Below are 10,000 nucleotides of genomic sequence, written 5' to 3'. Positions count from 1 at the left end.
CATCAATGCACAGTCTCTCTTTGACTGAAATTGAATTATTAATTAAGGAGAGAGAAATATCGATATCCTGTGCATTAGTGAACTTGGCTTCACCAAGAAATATCTCTCATCAGCATTCTCTCATATTTACAGATGTGATACTCGGAGGGAGTCTGCATATATGTAAGAGATACCCTTAAATCAAATATATATTTCCTCTACAGCTGTATATATACAGCAGTATAGGAATCTGGTAACCGTACAAAGTATATATGCATCCTCTCCATCTCTCGTCGGCACAATCTATAGACACCCACATGCAACAGCAGAATCTTTTAGTATCTTGAAAATATTTTTCAGAGAAATGTCATTAAAAAGAAAACCCCTATTCATCCTAGGTGACTTAAATGACGATCTAAACAAAACAAATGCAAAACTAACTGGGATAATAAATAAAAATAAATTAAAACAACTTGTAAACAAGCCTACAAGGATAACAGTAACTACTCCTTCTATATTAGATGTCATAATAACAAACAGTCCCGATATTATTCTTCACAGATGTTATCCAATGCCCAATTGCAGATCACGAGCTTTAAACCTTGATCTTAAATATAGAAAAACCAAAGCGACAACCAGTCACCAAAACTTCGTGATCTAACCCATTACGATCCTAAATCACTCTGCGAACATATAGCAAACGAATCATCGCTATTAGATATTTTAGCAACAGATAATGTTGACAGATAAATTGCCACTTTAACAGAAGTGATAAAGAATAGCATAAACGCCCTTCCGCACCCATTAAAACTAAAACAGTAAAACGTCCTCCCGCCCCCTGGATAGATAATAACATCAAGAGAGCCATAAATGATAGAAATAATACTCAGAAAGCTCTCAAGATAAACAGATCGACACCACCCTTCAGGCTGAATATAAACATAAGAAAAGGAATTGAAAACACTTATTCATAAAAAAACAAATTATTTCAAAAGTAAGATCAATGAATGCAGAAACGATTCTGCTGAAACATGGAAAACTGGTTAAGAAACTAGTGCCAAATAAGAAACAAAACACAGACATTTCCACAAATTCCATAAATGATATAGAACACTTTAATAACTTCTTGCAGAAGTCGGTAGGCTCACTTACGAACAGACAATCGCCCTACACATCTACGCAATATAGTGAAGCAAGGCCTAAAAACAAACATTTTCAGACCACAAACTGGGTAGACTGATACAATTATATTAACTGTAAAACACTTAAGAAAAACAAATTCCGTAGGAGCTGATGACAATGCACAGCGTTTCAAAAATGATAGTCTACCAGCAATTGCATACTATCTGACAGTCATCATTAATACATCCATAGTCACCGGTGTCTACCCATCACTTTGGAAACATGGTATCATCACACCTATTTACAAATCCGGTGATACAGATGAAATAAATAATTATCGACCCATCACAATACTGCTGGTAATATCTAAAGTACTCGAGAAAATAGTCGCGAACCAATTAACAACATTTTTGGAAGAGAGTAACCTTATAGAAGTAAATTATCAACCGAAACAGCGTTACTAAAAATCACAAACGAAATTTATAACAACATGGACAACAACCAGATAAATCTGCTCACTTTGTGTGACTTATCTAAGGCCTCTTACAGCGTCAGCCACGAAATCCTCTCTCAACAAAACTTACAAATCACGGAATTGATAACTTTTGGTTTAAAGATTACGTCCGCGAGAACTCAATCAGTCAAAATCCATTAAAAGTATCATCAAAGCAAGTTTCGTTCGGTGTTCCTCAAGGCTTCATCCTAGGCCCAATCTTATTCACTATTTTCATCAATGATCTGTCATCAATTGCAAAAGACTGTCTCTCTCTATTCATAATGCTGATGACTCAATTTCTCTCACGCTGCCTCTGTTAACAATTTCAATGAGTTAATAGGGAAAGCTAAACAGACCATAAGAGAAGCAAAACAATACTTTGACATGAATGGCCTGAAGCTAAACCACGGAGAAAACAATGTATTTTCATAGGCAGCCGTCAGAACATTGCAAAATACCCATATACAATGATAGAATTCCAAGGTTGCTACATCAAACTCAACACAACAAGAATCTAGGAGTGTACATAGACAGATACATGATATCTGAGACACTGACCACACCTACAGAAAAGTAATGGGCACCCTGATATACTTAAATCCCATCTAAAATAAAATACCCACAGAAACAAGAATTGCTGTTATACAAAGACTAGCACTTAATATGATTTTTTACTGCCTAAACATCTGGGGCCCACAAATAAAACACAAAATACAAAGGACACAGAAACTACAGAACTTTTGCAGCAAGAGTAGCACTAGGAAATATAAATAAATATGGACCACATCACACCACATATCAACACACTAAAAAATAGCTAAAAGTACAACAGAAATACAACTATGACGCATGCATTCTAATCCATAAAATTTATACATGGAATTTACCCATTGGCTATTACCTATACGGACAACAGGTAACACAACGGGTGTCCAAACAAGGCAAAACAATTGCCTATATCAAGAGATCAAATACAGAAACCGGGGCAAGAAAATATGCTAATCCGAGGACTGGTGACTTGGAACCAACCACCCGAAAATGTGTAAGAAATATTTCCAAACAAAAAGACATTTAACAAAAGTGATAGAAGATCCACTGAAATATCAACATGACATCAGGCGCATAAACATCAAGGCCCAGCACGATATTTCAATCACATATGGTATTATTGTTATGTGTAATTTTGTTCCACAAGCATTTGTATACCATGTTCTATAGCACCCTATTGCACTGTGTAAACACCTTATATGCAAACAGAATACCCATTATAATTAATGGAATAAAGTATTCTGAATCTGAATTTGAATTTTGAACTCTCTCTCTCTCTCTCTCTCTCTCTCTCTCTCTCTCTCTCTCTCTCTCTCTCTCTCTCTCTCTCTCTCTCTCTCCCTCTCTCTCTCTCTCTCTCTCTCTCTCTCTCTCTCTCTCTCTCTCTCTCTCTCTCTCTCTCTCTCTCTCTCTCTCTCTCTCTCTCTCTCTCTCCCTCCCTCCCCCTCTCTCTCTCTCATCCCTTTAATAGTTGTATGCGACTTCATTACTTCTCCAAGTACATTAGAAGAGCTTAGAAGAGCTTCCCAAAAATCACAAAGGAACATTCATTTCGCTCGACGAGACATAAATGTAAACAGAGGAGAAAGAGAGAAAAAGCGAAAGAAGAGGACGAAGAAAGTAAAAAAAAAAAAAAAAGAATGGGAATAAGCAGTCTGTCAAAGATTTTTTTACCGCACACAAACAGCACACGTAACATACCCTTTGGCCTTGTTATATGTAACGTTATGTAAAATATTTCTTTGTTATATAAAATTTCCTTCCATTTTTTCCTTATTATAACTGCACCTTCTTGCGCACAAATATACATGCACTGAAATAGATACATGTATACATGCATATTTCTATTCATACACATGTATGTATATACACATACATACGTATATAATCATATATATATATATATATATATATATATATATATATATATATATATATATATATATATATATATACACAAAAATAGATACACACACACATACCACACACACACACACACACACACACACACACGCACACATTCACACACACACACACACACACACACACACACACACACACACACACACACACACACACACACACACACACACACACACACACACACACACACACACACACACACACACACACACACACACACGCACACACACATACACACACACATACACACACACACACACACACACACACACACATATATATATATGTATATATATATATATATATATATATATATATATATATATGTATGTATGTATGTATACTATAAATCATACAAACACACACACATACACACACACCCACACACACACAAACACACACACACACACACACAAACAGATATATATATATATATATATATTTATATATATATATATATATATATATATATATATATATATGTATCATATATATATACTATATATATAAGTAAGCTGCTGTGCTAACTGCTTCGTGCGCTTCAGAATTCATCCTGCGCGCAGAGTCAGACGTTGATACGAGAGTGAGCCAATAAAAAAGTTCTATAAAAACAAAGAAAGAAAGAAAGAGAAAAAAAACACACAAAGAAAAAATATATGGTGGATATTGCCTTGAAGTGATAGTCTTATATCGATTATATCACACGTTGGGAATTAGTGTTCACTGTGAACAACCTGTAACTATCTACGTGGCGAAAGTGATACGTTCTGTACCGTAGTTCAGAATATATGTTTCCTGAACTCTCGGACAAATATCATGGCCTGTGTTCTCCAGCTGAGATACACTGCGATAATATTTCCTAAACTCTGGCAATATTATTGAGCCTGGACGAACTAATGGATTTTGTAAGGTTTTGATCACTTTTGTCGCCTTTTCATTTAATAATGGAAATTCCGACTACGATATTGATCATGATGAAAGTAATGATAGTTATGGTAAAGATAATGACAATGATAATGAAAATGATAATTGTGATTATGATAAAATAGTAATAATAATGATGATAAAAATGATAATGATAGTAGTAATAAGTAGGATAAAATGAAAAGATTAATAATGATAATGAAAGTAATCATCACAATAATGATAATAATAATTATAACAATAACAAAAACGACAACAATAACAATGATAATAACAATGATGATAATAATAATGATGAGAAGGATAATAATGATGATGATAATGATGATAATGATACAAACGATAATGATGATAGCAATAGTAATGATAATAATAATGATAATGATGAGAATAACAATAACGGTGATAATAATGATAGTAATAATAATCATTATTATGAAAATGGTGATACAATAATTACCACAATAATTATCATTATCATTATTGTCATTACAAACATTTTTACTAGTATCATTATCATGATCATTATCACTATGATCATCAATAGTTTTTTTTATGTGTCATCATAACAACTAGTTATTAGAAAAAAGTTCACTAAAAGGCCTATTTTCCCCAATTTTACCTTATACAAAGGCCTTCCTAATCTCCTTATCGCAGCCTCGTCATCGCCCGGAGGCAGCATTACTTAACAGAGCACAAAGGAATCGTGGGATAAACTCCGTCTCTCGCAACTGCCGAAGCCTGCGTTGGGTGCAGTATAAATGGAGAAAAGCTTCCCTTGCTTTTCCCAGAAGACGATCTCACTCCAGGTGCAGAGGATCGAATCCCACGCGATCAGTCATGAAGGCTTTTGTTGCTATTGTGTTTCTCCAGGTAACTGCATATCATGTGGGATGTTTATACTCCAAGTGGCTATTTATGTCTATATTTATATACTGATACGAAAGAAAATGAATTATGTTCATACATGCACACAGAAACACACACATACACAAATATATATATATATATATATATATATATATATATATATATATATATATATATATATATATATATATATATATAAAAAAATATATATATATATATATATATATATATATATATATATATATATTATATATATGTGTGTATATATGTATACATACATACATATATATATATATATATATATATCGATTAATATATCAGAATTTATCAATGCAACGATACATACCCCAAGTATAACTAGATATACTCCTCGACTGTTGCAAAGACGTAACGCTATATTTCCTACAGGTGTGCCAGCTTGGCCTGGGGATCGAAATGCCACCTTACAACGTAACCAGTTCTGCAGATGTAAGTTGGTTGCTTCTCTCTCGTCTTGTGTTCTATTATTTCTTTATTTTTCGTTATTGTAGAAATTGATAGGTACTGATAATGGAAATATAGGTACTGATAATAGTTATAATAATAACTGTAATTATAGTAATAATAGTAATAGAAATAATAATGATGATATATATTGTTATTTTCATTGTCATCAGTATCATAATTTCTATTATCCTTATTACTATTATCATTTTCATCACCATCATCAATATCATTATTACTGCTATTATCATTAGCATTTATATTAACATCATCATTATCATAATTGTTAGTATTAGGAGTAGTAGTATCATCATTATTATTGTTAGTATTGATATTACCAATGTAGTTATCTTTGATATCATTATTATCATTAGTATCGTTCTTGTTAGCTTTGTTGCTATTACTACTACCACTACTACTATTATTATCACCATTATTATCTTTATTGTTGTTATCATTATCATTATTGCCATTATCATCATCTCCATTATAATCACCATTATTATCATCTTTCCTTTCTCATTATTCTTATCATTACCCTCATTACTATCATGATTACCATTACCATTATCATTTTCATCATAGTAATTATCCTATATGATCCTCATCCTCAAAAAAAAAAAAAAAAAAAAAAACAACATCAACATCAATAAAAAAGCCAAACCCTGATGCTTTCAGTCTTACGAGGAGCGCGTGTATCCTGCAAGGAAGTGGGTGTCGACCTTCCAAAGCGGATCCGACAGCGGGCTCTTCAACAGGCTCTTCAACTACATCGACGGTCAAAATGAGGCAGGTATGTGGTCCATGATGGCGTTGTATGTGTGGCATCGCTTGTACAAGGATGTAGGATGCGTGATTCATGAAGGTAGTTTTTGAGAGATGAAATATTGTTGATGTTTATTACTGGTTCTGGTAAGGTTTGATATTGATCATAATGTTTGCGATAGCGATGGTGAGAGGTAATTATTATAATGATCGCCGTGATAGGAATAGGGATACTTCCAGTTACATTAATGGTAATGAAAATAGCAGTAAAACAACAAGAATTAGGACAATAACAGTAATGAAATTGTTTATAGTGATCATGATGATAATGCCCTTGATAATCATGAATTGCACATGCATATATATCAGTATTATCGTTGTTCTATGTCCTATTATTGCCGTTATTGTCCTATTATTGCCGTTATTGTTATTGTTGTTAATGCTATCATTATTCTTCGTAATTTTAAGACGTGTTGTTTCTCGGTAATAACGATGGTTATTATATTACATGGTTATACATCCATAAACCTAGTTATTTCTTTGTCGTATAACTATAGTCACATTTGCCACACAAGCGGACTGTTCCGTGGTGGTTCATATTTTGATATTTCCATGAAAAAAGAAAAAAAATCCGCTCATCTATTTGGGAGTAGCGAGATAACCTTCCCCCCCCCCCCCCGACCCCACTTTAAGAGAGATCCATTTATAATATTTTCTCATTAGCTTCCCCCCAAAATGCATGTTAATATTGGCCAAAATGAAATGGGAATGATGAAAAGCTCCGACAACTTCACTGCTTTTCCACCGGTTTAAACCGGATCCGAAAATCCGAATCCTCCCCCTCCCTCCTTTTCTCTTCCTTCCCTCCTTCCCTTTCCTCCTCCCCCTCCCTCCCTTCCTTTCCCTCCCCCTCCCTCCTTTCCAGGATACCCTATATCGTCACTTTCTTCACCACCAGGGATAAAGGTCGACATGATACAGCCCCCCCGCAGGAGCAAACGCTCTTCGTCCCGTGTCAAGACCTTCGATGCGCGACCAACTACACCATGAGCTTCTACGTCCCCGCCGCCCACCAGGACAGCCCGCCCACGCCCACCAGCGCTGACGTGTACATCGAAGACAGGCCGCAGTTGCACGTGTTCTCGAGGTAAATGTTTCGCTGCAATGATATTCATTTATTGTTTTTATCTTCTTTTCCGAATTTAAGACAAGTATGGAAAGTAGGAATTTTTAGAGTACTGCATTGTGGTTGACATGATAATATAATGATGATAAAACTAATTACATCCTGAATTTATTGTGATAATATAGATAATATAGATATGATATGGAGGAGGAATAATCAAATGAAGCAGAATCATTAAAAAATGTAAATCATAGAACGAGTAACAATGAAAACAATAACAAGCATTAATGACAATGACAATGATAATAATAATAACAAGATAACAACTAAACCAACGACCGCAGGCGGTTCCACGGGTTCGCCAGCCACCAGGACTACCTCAGCAACGCCGCGCAGCTCCACGACGACCTGGTGGCGGCCGGCGAGGAGGGCGTCGACTTCGAGACCTTCTGCGCCGGGGGATACGACTCTCCCTTCGTCATCGTTGGCCGCAATAACGAGGTCTGGTTCGTGAAGAAGTGAGGGGCGCAAGCATCAGGGAAGCTGCTGTATTTATTGGCATTATTTATTTATTTATTTTTAGTAACTGTAATGACTGCAGTTCGAAATACCGAGGTTTGTTTGGAAAAAAACGGACTTGGGAAGAATCGCGAACTGCGGAGAATGTATTAACTGGTTGTTATGCGTAAGGAATAAATGTGTTTTGAAAAACGTGGTCTTCTCCATAAACCTGTTTGGAAATACGTATATTATTAACAGACGGTTGATGATATTCAAGATGATCATAGAATGACACTGAAATAACAATAAATGGTAACGGTAATAACAACAATAAACATATTCATATTGAAACAAAAAACATTGATAGAAATGGTAACAATAATTGTTAAGACAAAAAACAAGAAAATACTAATCACGGTAATGATACTGATAAGGATAATAAAAATCATGATACAATGCAAAAGGTAAAACTACGGCGATGTCAACAAAATTATAATGAAAAAGTAATGATAGTAACGATTGATAATATTGATAATGATCTTATAGTTATCTATTAGTATGGACATTGCAATAACGCTAAAATCAATAATGATGGTGATGCAAAATACTGTAGTAACAATAAAGGTAGGTACGATAAAGATATGAAAAGTGATAGATATGAAAATATAGGAACATTAATAATACTGGTAATGATATTATATATGACAGTAATCATAATGATACCTCAATTATGAAAATGAAATATAAAACAATCATAAAATTCAGAAATAAATAACTAAAGAAACCAACATAGATTTAGCAACTATCACCATTTTTTTAGTGCAGTTTGCCCTAACAGTTTTCAATAACGTTTTCCTTAAGATTTTCACTCAGTCCAGCCATCGTTTTCCCTTTTCAGTCTTTTGGTGTAACATATATACAGACTCTTATAAGTATTTCATAATATAAGGATGTGTGTATGTATATGTGTGTGTGTGTGTGTGTGTGTGTCTGTATATGTGAAAGCATAAATGCATATATGCATAAGCGTATAAATGTATATAAAAAAGAATGTGCATAAATGTATATAAGAATAAATGTATATATCATTATATATATGTATACATACATACATACATATATATATATAGACATATATATACACATATATATGTATATATATATATATATATATATATATATGTATTTATAAAGATATATGTATATAAATGAATAAATATATATATGTATATATGTATGTATGTATGTATAAAGATATATGTATATAAATAGATAAATAAATGTATATATATATATATGTTTGTTTTTATGAATATATGATATATATATATATGAATAAAGATATATATATATTTATATATATGTGTGTGTGTATGTGTGTGTGTGTAAAAGCATAAATGCATTTATGTATAAGCGTATTAAGTATAAATGGATATAAGAATAAATGTATATTTATGCCAGACTGTAGAGTTTGGGCGTCCGCGCGCGAAAATCATTTGGTCACATTCCGTCCTCGCAAATGCAGTTCTCGGGTAACTTTCCGCGCACGTTTAATTCTTCTTTAAATCATCTTCTGCGCATAAAATTCTTTTGACCTTTCCGCGCACTCCTTTCATCATCCGTCCGCACAAATGTAGACAAAATGAAAAAAAAAAATCAATATTCCCCGCGCAAGAAAAATACTCTACACTCTGGTATGTATGTATATATGCATATGTGTGTGTGTATGTGTATAAAGATATATGTGATATATATATGTACAT

The 10,000-nt window shown here is 33.7% G+C and overlaps 1 pseudogene; it reads left to right on the top strand.

Moving 5' to 3' along the window:
* LOC138859083 (uncharacterized) overlaps positions 1 to 8,447 on the top strand; it is a 13,436-nt pseudogene extending 4,989 nt beyond the window's left edge.
* Positions 8,448 to 10,000: the final 1,553 nt, after the last annotated feature.

Source organism: Penaeus vannamei, chromosome 1 (assembly GCF_042767895.1).
Source record: "Penaeus vannamei isolate JL-2024 chromosome 1, ASM4276789v1, whole genome shotgun sequence".
Lineage (NCBI taxonomy): Eukaryota > Metazoa > Arthropoda > Malacostraca > Decapoda > Penaeidae > Penaeus > Penaeus vannamei.
The sequence above is the reverse complement of the archived record's forward strand: the minus strand, read 5'-3'. Positions and strand labels throughout refer to the sequence as shown.